Raw genomic sequence first — 14772 nt, forward strand, 5'->3', positions numbered from 1 at the left:
ATGTGGATAGGTGAGATGACCTGTGTCTATGGGGGAGGGGGTTCTGTGTCCGTGAGGAAAGTCCCCTGTCTGTTTGGGAGAGTTCCATGTCCATAGCGGGGGAGGTCCTGTATCCATGCGGGGGGGGGGGGGCTTCCTGTTTCCATGGGCTGGGAGAGGGGGGTCCCGGGTTGGTGGGGTGGGGGCAGCATCCGTGGTGACATTGTCTTTTTTTTGTGATTACGTGCCTCTCTGATCTCTCAGCAGCCGAAGTTGCTGGTGGGATAGGCTCTAAATGGACCTTCCCCCACCAGCATAACATCGTGGCACCCGTCCCTTAGCATTCCGAAGTTTTTGACAATACTGCGGGGAAACACTCCGCTTCTCCCGCCTGAGACAACACTTATAAAAAACCCGACAAAATTCTGCCCATAACTTTTGACTTTCCTGTGCCAAAACCCAGTGGCCAAAATTTTCCAGCTCTTATCGGCAGTGGGGATCTTCCAGCCCCTTCGATGGAGATGCGATCTCCCCCTCCGCTGTGCACTCCCTAGCAGCGGAGGGTGCAAAACGCCATAAACATCGGTTAGACTTGAAGATCCCGCCGCTAGCCAATAGCGGCTGCATCTGCCACAGAAAACACACCGAGGGGGGCTGTAAAATGTTCGCCTTCGAGAAGAAGTACATTTGTGAAAACAAGGACAAGAAAAGGCTATGAAGTTGACTCATACTTAATCCATTTATTCGATTGTGAAACTTTGTTCACGACTCGATCTGATCACTTGTAGCAACATCTTAGAGAAGCAAGGCCTCCAAACCATTTACTCGCTTTAATGAAAACAAAATTGTGATTAGCACACATTTATTCACTTGATTGTCTCAAAAACTGAGAAATATTTAGTAATTTGTTTCCAAAACATTCTTTCTATCACCAAGTTCGTTTAAAGGAGCTTATTCATCCCTTTGCAAATGTTATGCAATGGAGGATCAGATAGACTATTATATGAGCCTTCACATAGTGGACTCTGCTGACACAGAAGTGCCCGATGCCTTAACTAGACATATTGATGCATGTCAATTGGCTCACTGTCTCACCCTGATTGTCATTCCTTCTTCGTCTTCCTCTGCGATTCCCTTTTATCCCATTTATTCTGTGGAACCATTACCACTGGCTGAAAAATTGAAACAACTGAAATTGCATTAGTTTTAAAAAAAAACGTCAGCTTTGTCCCCCTGTTCAGGCAAGCAGGGAAGCTTATTTCTGCTTCTGTCGAAACATAATGGAGGTACCATTGACTAACATTGGTAAAAACTGCCATTTTCATTAATCACCAATTGAAAGATCAGCTGACATGACAAGCACACTGCAAAGACCTTCCTGAAATGATGATGCAGCAAAACAACCCTCTTGGACTTTGATGGCCCACTGATTGACAGCTCTTGTTGAAGTGTATGCCTGTGGCATAATATTCCTCTGCAGTTGTTTGGATCAGTCCCAGTGGAGTCATTATCCAGGAAGCAGTAGATAAACTCTGTCACAGTATAATTCTTCTGCTAAAATTATTATGTCTGAAAGTGCAACATTTTGACATCTAAATGCATTGTGTTAGATTCTTGCAAATCATGCATTGATGGAGCTTCTGCATGTTTCGGTAGTTCAGGGCATTTTCTTTAGGAAAACAAAACAGCTCGAATGCCATCTATTGCACCATGCACCTTAGAAAAGTCAACAATCCTGTAAAACTGGATGGCACCATCTTAAGCTGCCATGCTTTGCTTAAACATGTGACGAGTTTCCAGGCTCCGTGTGGAGTTCGTCAGTCACCTGACAAATTCATACTTGTAATGCATTTCTGTTTGATTATATTCGGGTCTTCTGTGGCTGAAGGAGTGTCTCTGAGACGTAAATGTCAATTTCAGTCATAAAGAGAGCAGCGCTAACAGCTGACCATGACTGCAGCTACTTGTGGAGTAGAAGATAGTCATATCTTATTGCTTCTTGAATGAAGCAAAATACACACCTTTTGCTCTTGTCTCCTTACTAAAGTCCGTGGGAGGTATTTTCCGGTTCTCAGACCGCATGTTTCTCGGCAGCGCGTCGTTCGCTGGCAGCGGGATTCTTACTTCCCGCCGCTTGTCAATGGGGTTTCACATTGAAAGCACTCCACGCCCCTGGGAAATCCCCGGGAGGGATTGCACTCCCAGCAGGAAAAGTGAATCGCAACGACCGGAAAGTTCCGGCCCTTATTTGACTCGCATTGCTTGCGTATTGTTTTGGGGGGGGGGGGGGGGGGGGGGTGGTTCATTTTAAAAATTCATTTACGGGATGTGGTCGTCGCTGGCAAGGCCAGCATTTGTTGCCCATCCTTAAGTGACCTTGAGAAGGTGGTGGTGCCTTCTTCAACCGCCGCAGTCCATTTGGAGTAGGTACACCCACTGTGCCATTAGGGAGCGAGTTCCACGATACCCCAACCTGGCAATGTGGAAGCGGTGTGACCAGATAAAAGCTGAAGCACTCCAGGGCAATAAATATTTAATGATGAAGTTAGCATAGTTCTCTCTTTTTTGATGAGGTCAGTAGCTCCTCCCAGCAAATTCCTGTGAGAATTTTAACGGATCATTAATGAAAAATCTAAAAAAAAGATCTACAAATTCCTTTGTTCTCAGCCATTGTCTATGTGCCCATTGTGAGAGGTCGGGGCAGGTATTCGGTAAAGGACTTATTAGTGCTGAGGCTATGTTAGAAATTCTACAGCAAGTGGGGATGGGGAAAAGATGCAATCCCTCCATTCCAGCAGATGTAGGGCAATAGCAGGACAATAGCAGGATAATGAGGACATGGCTGGTTGCTTATGTTCCTTTTGAAGGGGCTATACTGTAATATCATAGAGGCATAGAATCATTGGCCAGAATTTTCTGGCAGTTCTCGCAGCCGGGATCTTCCTGTCCCCGTGGCAGTGGACCCCCCCCCCCCCCCCCACTCCCCCCCCCCCCCCCCCCCCCCCATGGGCTACTCATTCTCAAGAGTGACAAATTATTCTATTCAAGTATTTACCCAATTTGTTTCAAAGGTCATTGTTGAATTTGCTTCCACTAGCCTTCCAGGCAGTGCATTCCAGATCACATCAACTTGCTGTGTAAGAAAATGTTTTCACATATCACCTTGCTCTTTGCGTGCGTGTCTTGTAGATACCAACTCTTCCACAAGTGAAAACAATTTCTCCTTATTTATTGTGTCAAAACCATTCATGATTTTCAAATCTCCCCATAACTCTGTTTGCCATAATAAGAAAAATCTCAGTCTCTCCATGCAATGTTGGAAGACACCAGAGGGATCCCAGAGGTCCAAGAGAACCAGGGGGCAGAGGTGAGTGTAGTGACCATTACTAAGGAGAAGGTTCTGGAGAAACTGAAAAGTCTAAAGGTGGAAAAATCACCTGGACCAGATAGACTACACCCCAGGGTTCTAAAAGAGATAGTTCAGGAGATTGTAGTCCTGTTAGCCTGACTTCAATCATTGGTAAGATTTTAGAGTCCATTATTAAAGATGAGATCGCGGAGTGCTTGGAAGTGCATGATAAAATAGGACTGAGTCAGCACGGCTTCGTCAAGGGGAGGTCATGTCTGACAAATCTGTTAGAGTTCTTTGAGGAAGTAACAAGGAAGTTAGACAAAGGAAAACGTGATTTATTTAGATTTCCAGAAGGCCTTTGAAAAGGTGCCACATGGGAGACTGTTAAATAAGTTAAGAGCCGATGGTGTTGGGGGTACGATCCTGGCATGGATAAAGGATTGGCTGACTGGCAGAAGGCAGCGAGTGGGGATAAAGGTGTCTTTGTCAGGATGGCAGCCGGTGAGTAGTGGTGTACCTCAGGGGTCGGTGTTGGGACCACAACTTTTCACAATATACATTAATGATCTGGAGGAAGGAACTGAAGGCACTCTTTCACTCTTTCCCTCCCACGGCGGCGCGGGATCACAGTGACGCCGGAGTTCTTGGAGCCGGCGTCGGGCCATCCTGCTGATTGCAGGAGAATCCCGCCCACCATCTTAACTGATGTCTTTATTCCGAGTCTAGTAAATCTCCTCTGCAACCTCTCTAGGCTGTAAATTCTTAATCGGTGGTTCCCAGAATCGTCCACTATGGTAGTTAGCCCTTTAATGGGGAGGGGGAGTTCCCGGAGGGTCATGCGACTTGATCGACTAATTTGACTGCATTGCAGAGCGCAGGTTTCCCCATTAATTTGGAGTTTTGGAGTCTTGTAACATGGTAGCTTTTATCTTAATCTCTGTTTATAGTTTTTTACTTTAATAAACCATTCATTAATCAGACTGATGGTTGCCCACCAGTCAGGATATTACATTGGCGAGGAGTGACAATGCCCCCTTTTACAGAGTAGAACCATTCAACCCTAATATGGAGCAATGGGCACTATATGTTCAACGCCTCTGTCATTTTTACAAAGCCAATGAAATTGGGGGGAGGAAAAGCAGCGGATAATACTACCAATGGCCTATGAGGCTCCCACTTACAACCTGATTAGGAGTCTGATTTCTCCAGATGCCCCGACAATAAAAAATTTGAGGATCTGGTGGAGTTAGCCAAGGGTCATTACCATCCGAAGCCCTCGGTAATAATGCAGTTTTACAAATTCAATTGGATGCAAGGGCCCCAGGGGAGATGATCATTGTGTTTGTGGCCGTCTAAAGCAAATGGCTGAACAATGTGAGCTTGTGTCTGCACTCAACAACATGTAAAGAAACAGGCTGGTCTGTGGTGTTGGCAGGGGCAGAGAATACCTTAAAGAAGTCATTAGAGGTTGCCCAGGCTATCAAAAGTACCGAAAGTGGTGCAATGGAGTTCAGAGCGTGCAAGTGGGTGAGGTCTACCAGGTTTGTCGGGAAGGCACTGATAGTCATAACGCCAGAAATGACGGCGCCGAAACCATTGAACAAAGAGGCTCAGAGCAAAAGAGGGTGCAGAGATACAAGGAATTTAGTTCATAGACCAGGAATTATGAAGAATGCTACCGGTGCGGGGGAAGGTCACCTCCAGGAGAAATGTAAATTCAGGGAATCTACATGTTATGCCTGCAATAGAAGGGGTACATTAGAAGGAAATGTAAGACTAGGCAGAGTCCACAGAGGGCCATTAAAAAAAACCTCTGACTCCAGTACAGTGTTGAGAAAAGCCCTGAGAACTAATCTGACGAATATAGTTTAAACAACATCAAAGTGGGAAAAATAAACTCCAGTTACGATAGTGTTTATAGTAATTGATCAGCAACTTATAATGGAGGTGAATGGGAGGAGAAGGGGATTAAGGCACTAAAAGATTTGTTTCTTGGGGATCAGTTTGCAGGATTGAAGGAGTTGGGAGCGAAGTATGGGCTGGAGCAGGGGAAAATGTTTAGATACATGCAGGTTCGAGATTTTGCCAGAAAGGAGATACAGAGCTTCCCGATGGAGCCAGCCTCCACACTGCTGGAGGAGGTGCTGACGGCAGGGGGACTGGAGAAGAGGGTAATGTCGGAGGTTTACGGGGCTATTGTGGAAGAGGAAAAGGCACCACAAGAAGAGATCAAAGCAGAGTTCTTTGAGAAGGTGACCAAACAGGTGGATCAGGGTAAAGCAGTTGATGTGGTGTATATGGATTTCAGTAAAGCGTTTGATAAGGTTCCCCACGGTAGGCTATTGCAAAAAATACGGAAGCATGGGATTCAGGGTGATTTAGCAGTTTGGATCAGAAATTGGCTAGCTGGAAGAAGACAAAGGGTGGTGGTTGATGGGAAATGTTCAGACTGGTGTCCAGTTACTAGTGGTGTACCACAAGGACCACAAAAATGCTTTTTGTCATTTTTATAAATGACCTGGAGGAGGGCGTAGAAGGATGGGTGAGTAAATTTGCAGATGACACTAAAGTTGGTGGAGTTGTGGACAGTGCAGAAGGATGTTACAAGTTACAGAGATACATAGATAAGCTGCAGGGCTGGGCTGACAGGTGGCAAATGGAGTTTAATGCAGAAAAGTGTGAGGTGATTCATTTTGGAAGGAATAACAGGAAGACAGAGTACGGGGCTAATGGTAGGATTCTTGGTAGTGTGGATGAGCAGAGAGATCTCGGTGTCCATGTACATAGATCCCTGAAATTTTCCACCCAGGTTGAGAGGGTTGTTAAGAAGGCGTACGGTGTGTTAGCTTTTATTGGTAGAGAAATTGAGTTTCGGAGCCATGAGGTGATGTTGCAGTTGTACATAACTCTGGTGCGGCCGCATTTGGAGTATTACGTGCATTTCTGGTCACCGCATTATAGGAAGGATGTGGAAGCATTGGAAAGGGTGCAGAGGAGATTTACCTGGATGTTGCCCGGTATGGAGGGAAGATCTTATGAGGAAAGGCTGAGGGACTTGAGGCTGTTTTCGTTAGAGAGAAGAAGGTTAAGAGGTGACTTAATTGAGGCATACAAGATGATCAGAGGATTAGATAGGGTGGACAGTGAGAGCCTTTTTCCTCTGATGGTGATGTCTAGCACGAGGGGGACGTAGCTTTAAATTGAGGGGAGATAAATATAGGACAGATGTCAGAGGGAGATTCTTTACTCAGAGAGTAGTAAGGGCGTGGAATGCCCTGCCTGCAACAGTAGTGGACTCGCCAACACTAAACACATTCAAATGGTCATTGGATAGGCATATGGACGATAAGGGAATAGTGTAGATGGGCTTTAGAGTGGTTTCACAGGTCAGCGCAACATCGAGGGCCGAAGGGCCTGTACTGCGCTGTAATGTTCTATGTTCTCTGTTCAAACTGGGAGGAACAGTTGGGAGAGGATTTGGAGGCGAGGTTCTGGTGTGAGGTGCACCGGAGAGTGAATGCCTCCACTTTGTGCGTGAGGTTGGAGCTGATACAGCTGAAGGTGGTATATAAAACACACCTCACGAGGGCGAGGATGAGCCAGCTCTTTGAAGGGGTAGAAGATGTATGTGAACATTGGCCCCGTAAATCATGTTCATATGTTTTGGCCCTGTCCAAAGCTGGAGGATTACTGGAAGGAGGTGTTTAGGGTAATCTCTAAAGTGGTGCACGTGAAACTAGACAAGGGCCCTTGGGAGGCCATATTCGGGGTGTCGGACCAGCTGGGGTTAGAAACGGGTGCGGAAGCAGAAGTTGTAACCTTTACCTCGCTGATCGCCCAAAGGCGGATCCTGTTGGGATGGAGAGCAACCCCTTCATCCTGTGCCCTGGTGTGGAGGGGGGACTTGTTGGAATTCTTAACTCTTGATAAAGTTGTTTGAACTGAGGGGAAGGATGGAGGGTTTCTACAATTCATGGGCGTTATTCATTATGGACTTTCAAGAATTGGATAACATCGAACATTCGTGGGGGGGGTTTGGGGGGGAGGGGGACTGTGTGTGTTAATGGTGATTATGGGGGACTCCTGATTCCTTTTTGTTATTTGTTTATGTTAACATGCGGGCAGTTGTTTGGGGGGTTGGTGAGAGGATGGGATTGTTGTTTTTGTTATGGGATTGATTTATTCGTTACTGTTTATTGTTTATTGTTGGTGGGTGTAAATTTGGGAAAAAATGTGAAAAATGCCAAGTTTGAAGGGCTGGGATTGGCTTCACCAAATTCAATTACATTGGCTAGAGATTTTCCAACTTAACTAAGGAGGTCTTCACGATGTCTTAAAAAAAAATCAGGAGGTTTTCCAAGCCGAGTTAGGCAAGATGTAGAGCCTTAAAGCAAAGGTTTATGTGGGTCTGGAGGCCACCCCCATGTTGTTCAGAGCTCCACCTCGTCCCCTATGCCTTACAGCCTGAACTCAAGCGATTAGAAGAATTGGATATCCTCAAACCTGTACCGTTTTTGGGATGGGTGGCTCCATTCATAGCAGTGGTGAAGCCAGATGCAACCATCAGAATATGTGAGGGTAGAAACTAACTGTAAATCAGGCAGCTAAATTGGCCCGGTACCCTATGCCAAGAATTGTAGATTTTTGTGCTAAATTAGCAGGAGTTTTAAGTTACACCAAACTAGCAGGAGTTTTAAGTTATATAAGTCATCCATACCAACAAATAAAGTTAGGCGAAACTTCCAGGGAATTTGTAACCATAAACTCAAGCAAAGGCTTGATACCCGGCTACCCTTCGGAGTCTCATCTGCCCGTGCGATAGTCCAGCACACAATGAAAAGTTTAATACATGACCTACCCAAGTTGATTGTCTATCTAGATGATGTACTGATTACTGGAGTGTCCAAGACAAGTGCCAAGCAAAGGGCGGCATGGTGGCACAGTGGTTAACATTGCTACCTCACAGTGCCAGGGACCCAGCGTCAATTCCAGCCTTGGATCACAGTCTGCGCGGAGTTTGTACGCTCTCCCCGTGTCTGCATAGGTTTTCTCCAGGTGCTCCGGTTCCCTCCCACAGTCCAAAGGTGTGCAGGTTAGGTGGATTGGCCATGCTAAATTTCCCCTAGTGCTCAAAAGATTAAGTGGGGTTACTGGGTGATGGAGATAGGGCGGGGGCGCTTTCAACTGGCCTCCTTCTGCACTGTAGTGATTCTATGTAATCTTAAATAGGTCTTAAAAAGATATAAGGTGGCTGGAGTAAGGCTGAAGAGAGAGCAATGCACACTCCAAGCTCAGGAAGCAACATTCTGAGGATTCAGGGTAAAAGCCAAAGGGCGATGGAGGAGGAGATTACACCAGCCCCCAAAATATGTCAGAATTTAAATCATTTTTGAGAATGGTGAACTATTCTGGCAGATTTATTCCTAATCTTTCCACATTGTTGGCACCCTTACACATACTAATCAAGAAGCACCAACGCTGGTATTGGAAAGAGCATCAGAAAGAAGCCTTTGAACAGGTTAAACTTGTGTTATTGTCATCCAGTCTCTTGGTCCATTTTGACCCATCAAAAGAGATAATCCTTACCTGTGAGGCATCTCCTTTGGGAATAGGGGCGGTTTTGCCCCATAAAATGGAAGATGGTGCTGAAAGACCTTTCACCTCTGTCTCGAGGACTTTGACCGGCACTGAACTAGCTTACCCCCAAATTGAAAGGAGTATCCGTAATATTCAGAGTTACAAAGTTCCACTAATACGTCTACGGATGACATTTCATAGTAGTTACTGAGCACACACCCCTGTTGGGCTTATTTAGGGGCGACCATTCACCCATTAGCTTCAGGTGGATACCAATGCTGCACCAACTCAGACTGGCTCAGTTCTTGCTGACCTATCATACTACACCTCATCTTACCATATCTCACTCCCTGTATTTAGTTTCTACTTTAATAAACTGTTCATTCATTGATCTACTTGGTGGTCGACCACCCGTCAGGATAGTACATCGGTGTTTCATAAATAATGCATAGCTTTCTTGTTTTTGAACTCAATGGCTGGAATTTTGGAGCCATTCCCTCCGGCAGGATCTTCCATTCCTACCGAAGTCCATGGAAGTTTGAACAGCTCACCGCATATTTTGCGCCACCCTCCCCCACTCAGCCCCAATGCGACAGGGCAATAAAATCCTACCCTATGTCTCTGTTTATAAAACCATAGGTCCCTGATAATTTTTTAACAGGTTTATCAATTTATCACAGGATCTTCAAAGATTTGTGCACACATATCCCCAGCTTTCCCTCTTTCTGCATGTGGTTATTGTCCCTTTTGGGGCAACACAGCAGAGTATGGGTCACCTGGCCTGTGCGACCAATCGGGACTCAAATTGTGGAATTACCCCATGGTGAGAAAGGCTCCTAAGCAGAGACATTTCGGGAGATAGCTACAGCTCATTCGGCTGCTGTACAATTCTTATCAATAAATACCTCTTGTGTTCACTAAGGAGGTATGAGCAAGTGCATCTTTGCACTGCACCTCCTTTAAAGTCTGCCATTTAATTTATTGTCTACAATTTTCTTCTCAGTTGGCTATATAAGAGGAGGAGATCTGAATTTTTCGTAAATATTTAATTCATTAAACTGTGTTTGCCTTCATCTCTTGCATTCTAGTGGAATCTCCATAGCACAGTAGTAGTTTCCCAAGTGTGAAGAAATACCTCAGAGTCTTGTTGAAATAACGTATTTCAATGAATGCTTCCTAAATGTTTGAGCACAGTTATCCTGTTGCAAGGAGGAATCATTTCAGGACCTCATGATGTGATCATAAGAATAATAACTGACAGTGGGGCCGCACGGTAGCATGGTGGTTAGCATAAATGGTTCACAGCTCCAGGGTCCCATGTTCGATTCCCGGCTGGGTCACTGTCTGTGCGGAGTCTGCACGTCCTCCCCGTGTGTGCGTGGGTTTCCTCCGGGTGCTCCGGTTTCCTCCCACAGTCCAAAGATGTGCGGGTTAGGTGGATTGGCCATGCTAAATTGCCCGTAGTGTCCTAAAATCTCCCGCATCTTCCGACACTCCAAAAATCGCCACCTCCGGACTCGGCACCACCCTTGTTTTTAACACCGTGGACATAACATTTAGAAATCCCTGCCAAAATCTCCTAAGCTTTGGACATGCCCATTACATATGAAAAATGGGCATGTTCATTCCCATATGTCCACGCCCCTATTCCCAAAGGAGATGCCTCACAGGTAAGGATTATCTCCCCCATTTCACCAGCTGCTGTGGGAGGCCACACACCTTAGAGCAATAAAGCCTCAGTTGTATCCAACTCAAGTCTTTGTGCAATTGATCGTGCATCACCTGTTTAAAAAAGGCCCTTGGGATAAAGATGGGGAGGCACTGTAAAACAAATAGAGACCTCAGGAGAACTGTCATTTTCACGGTCTGTAGTCTCCCTGCCAGTGAAAACGGGAGCATATCCCACCTTCGAAAGTCCGCCTTCATCTGTTCTACAAGCCGGGTCAAATTTAGTTTAGGTAACAGCCCCCAGTCCCGTGCCACCTGGATTCCCAATAATGAAAACTCCCTCCCACCTCACTGAATGGCAGCTCTCCCAATCCCCTCTCCTGCCCCCTTGCCTGGATCGCAAACATCTCGCTTTTCCCCATGTTCAATTTGTACCCCGAAAACTGGCTGAATTCCCCTAAAATCCTCATTATCTCTCCCATCCCCCTAATGGGTCGGAAACATACAAGAGCAGGCCGTGGGCGTATAGTGAGACCCTGTGTTCTACCCCCCTCAGACCACTCCCTTCCAGTCCCTTGAAGCTCTCAGCGCCATTGCCAGTGGCTCTATGGCCAAAGCGAACAGCAATGGGGAGAGAGGGTATCCCTGCCTAGACCCTCGGTGCAATTTAAAATAGTCCGATGTCAATCGATTCGTTCGGACACTCGCCACCGGTCCTGGTACAACAACCGGACCCAAACCCGAACCATCCCAACACCTCCCAAAAAATAGTTCCATTCCACCCGGTCAAAGGCCTTTTCTGCGTCCACCGCAACCACTTCTTCCACTTCCTTCCCCTCTTGGGATCACGATTAAGAGCCTTCTAACGTTGGCCGTTAGCTGCCTGCCCTGAACAAACACCGCCTGGTCCTCCCCTATCACCTCTGGGACACAATCTTCTATCCTTGAGGCCAAGATTTTAGCCAACAGTTTGGCATCAAAGTTCAATAGGGAGATTGGCCTGTATGACCCGCATAGCTCAGGGTCCTTCTCCCGCTTCAGGATCAGTGAGATCGAGGCCTGTGACAGTGTCGGGGGAAGAACACCCCGCTCCCTAGCCTCATTAAATATCCTCACCAGCAGCGGGCCTAGCATCTCAGAGAACTTCTTATAAAATTCCACTGGGTATCCGTCCGGTCCCGGGGCCTTACCCGACTGCATGGCCTCTCACCCCTCTGCTATTTCTTCAATCCTGATCGGGGCTCCCAGCCTATCCACCAACCCTTCCTCCACCCTCGGAAACTCCAACCCTCTCAGAAACTGCCTCATCCCTTCCACCCCAGCTGGGGGTTCCGACTCATATAGCCGACTCATATATCGGGCTGTAAAACTCCTTAAGCGCCCCGTTCACCCCTGCTGAGTCCAAGACCGTGTTCCCAGCTCTGTCCTTCACTCTACCCATCTCTCTGGCCGGTTGCCTTTTCCTTAGCTGGTGTGCAAGCATTCTGCTGGCCTTTTCTCCATACTCATATATCGCCGCCCTCGCCTTCCTCAGCTCCTCCACTGCCTTCCCCGGAGACAACAGACCAAACTCCATTTGTAGCCTCCGCCGCTCCTTCAATAACCCTACCTCGGGGGCCTCCGCGTAAGTCCTGTCTACCTGGAGTATTTCCACAACCAACCTTTCTATCTCTGTTCTCTCCACTTTCCTCCTGTGGGCCTGTATCGATATTAGCTCCCCTCTAACCACTGCCTTCAGCGCTTCCCAAACCATTGCTGCCGAAACTTCCCCCGTGTTGTTTATTTCCAGGTAGTTCTCGATGGACTCCCTCGCATGCCCGCACAATCCCATATCCGCTAACAGTCCTACGTCCAATCTCCATTGCGGTCACTGGCGCCCTTCCTTACACACCTGTAAATCCACCCAATGTGGGGCATGGTCCGACACAGCAATCGCCGAATACTCGGTATCAACCACCCCCGCCAGTAGATCCCTCTTCAGGATAAAAAAAATCGATCCGGGAGTATACTTTATGTACATGTGAAAAGAAAGAAAACTCCTTCGCTCTTGGCCGACCAAACCTCCATGGGTCCCTCCCACCCATCTGCTCCATGAAACCCTTTAGTTCCTTCGCCATTGCTGGCACCCTCCCTGTCTTTAAGCTCGACCGGTCCAACCTTGGATCAATGACTGTATTAAATCCCCCCCCCCCCCCCCCCCCCCCCCCCCCCCCCCCCATGATCAGGTCCGGGATCTTCCCTAACACCCGCCTTATAAACTCCGCATTTTCCCAGTTTGCTGCGTAGACATTCATGAGCACCATCGGTGCCCCGTCCAGTTTCCCGCTGACCATGATATACCTGCCACCCATATCCGCAACTATTTTCCCCGCCTCAAATGACACCCACTTATTAACCAGGATCGCGCCCCCCCCCCCAGTCTTAGAATCCATCCCCGAGTGAAATACCTGCCTGACCCACCCCTTCCTCAATCTGATCTGATCTGTTACCCTCAGGTGTGTCTCCTGTAGCATTGCCACGTCCGCCTTCAATCCCCTCAAGTGCGCGAACACGCGAGCCCTCCTAACCGGCCCATTCAGTCCTCTAACGTTCCACGTGATCAGCCTGACCGGGAGGCTTCTTGCATCCCCCCCACCCTGCCGATCAACCATTACCCTTCTTAGGCCAGCCTCCAGCTCACGTCCCGTGCCCCCGCAGGCCCGCCCTTTGGCACCCTGCGTTCTCGATCTCCCATTTGCCTCCCAGCAACAATGCCACAAAGAAAAGACAATGAAGATCCATCCACCCTTCCCCCACCAGCTGCAGGTTAACTCACAAAACCGAGCAACAGCCCAAGGAGCAAAATAAAAAAACATTTCACATGCAGTTCAAAAGCGAGAATAACTTTAACAAAATCTATACAGCATTTCCCATTCCAAGAGTTCAGTGCTCTCAGTCGGCTGCCAGCCCTTTACTTTCAATAAAGTCCATCACCTCGTCCGGCGACTCAAAATATAGTTCCTGATCTTCAAAGGTGACCCATAAACAAGCTGGATATAGCAGCCCAAACGTCTTGAAAAGGGCCGATTTTACTTGGTTGAATCCCGCTCTTCTTTTGGCCAGATCGGCACCCAGGTCCTGGTAGATGCGCAGCATGCTGTTCTCCCACTTGCAGCTCCGTGTCTGCTTGGCGCACCGCAAAATCAGTTCCTTATCCAGGAACTGGTGCGTTCACGCAACCATCGCCCTCGGCGGCTCGATCATACGCGGTCTCCTCGCAAGCGTTCTGTGCGCTCTATCCACTTCCAAATGTCGAGCAAATGCCCCATCACCCATTAACTTCTCGAGCATATTCGCCACATATGCCCTTGCGTCCGTTCCCTCACAACCCTCAGGGTGGCTGACGATCCTCAGGTTATGTCGACGGGACCTGTTCTCCAGGTCCTCCACCTTCTCCTGCAGCCTTTTCTGCTGATCCCTCATCAGTCCCACCTGTAACCAGTGCAGTTAGGTGTTCCTCATGCTCGACCACCTTTTCCTCAGCCTTCTGAATCGCCCAACCTTGGGCTTCCAGCCCCTGTTCCACCCAGTCGATCGATGCCTTGATCGGGTCTAGACCTTCCTCCTTTTGCTTGGCGAAACCCTCCTGAATAAATTTCACCAGCTGCTCCATTGACCACTGGGCCGCTGAGCCAATACCCTGCACTTCCGCCATGTTTTTCTGTGCTGTGGGTTTTACACGTGGTTTCTCTACTCTATTTTTCCTTCTTATACGACCACTTCTGGTCCATGTCTCCACATACTGGTATGGGATTCCTCCTCACTGTCCCATCCACTCCCGATTTTTCAAATAAAATTCGAAAAAAGTCAGAGAAAAAGGTCCAAAATGTCCGTCACGAGCAGAGCTACCAAATATGCGACCTCCTATTGCATGGGCGTCACCGGAACATCCCGCTACTTTTTGAAGGCTATGAAGATTCCTGCCTCTACTACCTTGCCAGACAGTGCATTCCAGACTCCCACCACCATCTGGGTGAAAACGCTTTTCCTCAAATCCCCTCTAACCTCCTGCTCTTCACCTTAAAATTATACTCCCTTGTTAATAACTCTTCAACTAAGGGGGACAGCTGCTTTCAATCCACTTTGTCCATGTCTACTATAACCTTATACACCTCAATCAGGTACCTCCTTAGTTTTCTCTGCTTTAAAGAAAATAA

The 14772-nt window shown here is 47.6% G+C and overlaps 1 protein-coding gene across 1 annotated transcript in view; it reads right to left on the reverse strand.

The window, feature by feature from the left end:
• The window catches only part of drp2 (dystrophin related protein 2), a 489581-nt gene that overhangs the window by 173561 nt on the left and 301248 nt on the right, over positions 1-14772 (reverse strand). The window lies entirely within an intron of this gene.

This window comes from Scyliorhinus canicula, chromosome 17, assembly GCF_902713615.1.
Source record: "Scyliorhinus canicula chromosome 17, sScyCan1.1, whole genome shotgun sequence".
Lineage (NCBI taxonomy): Eukaryota > Metazoa > Chordata > Chondrichthyes > Carcharhiniformes > Scyliorhinidae > Scyliorhinus > Scyliorhinus canicula.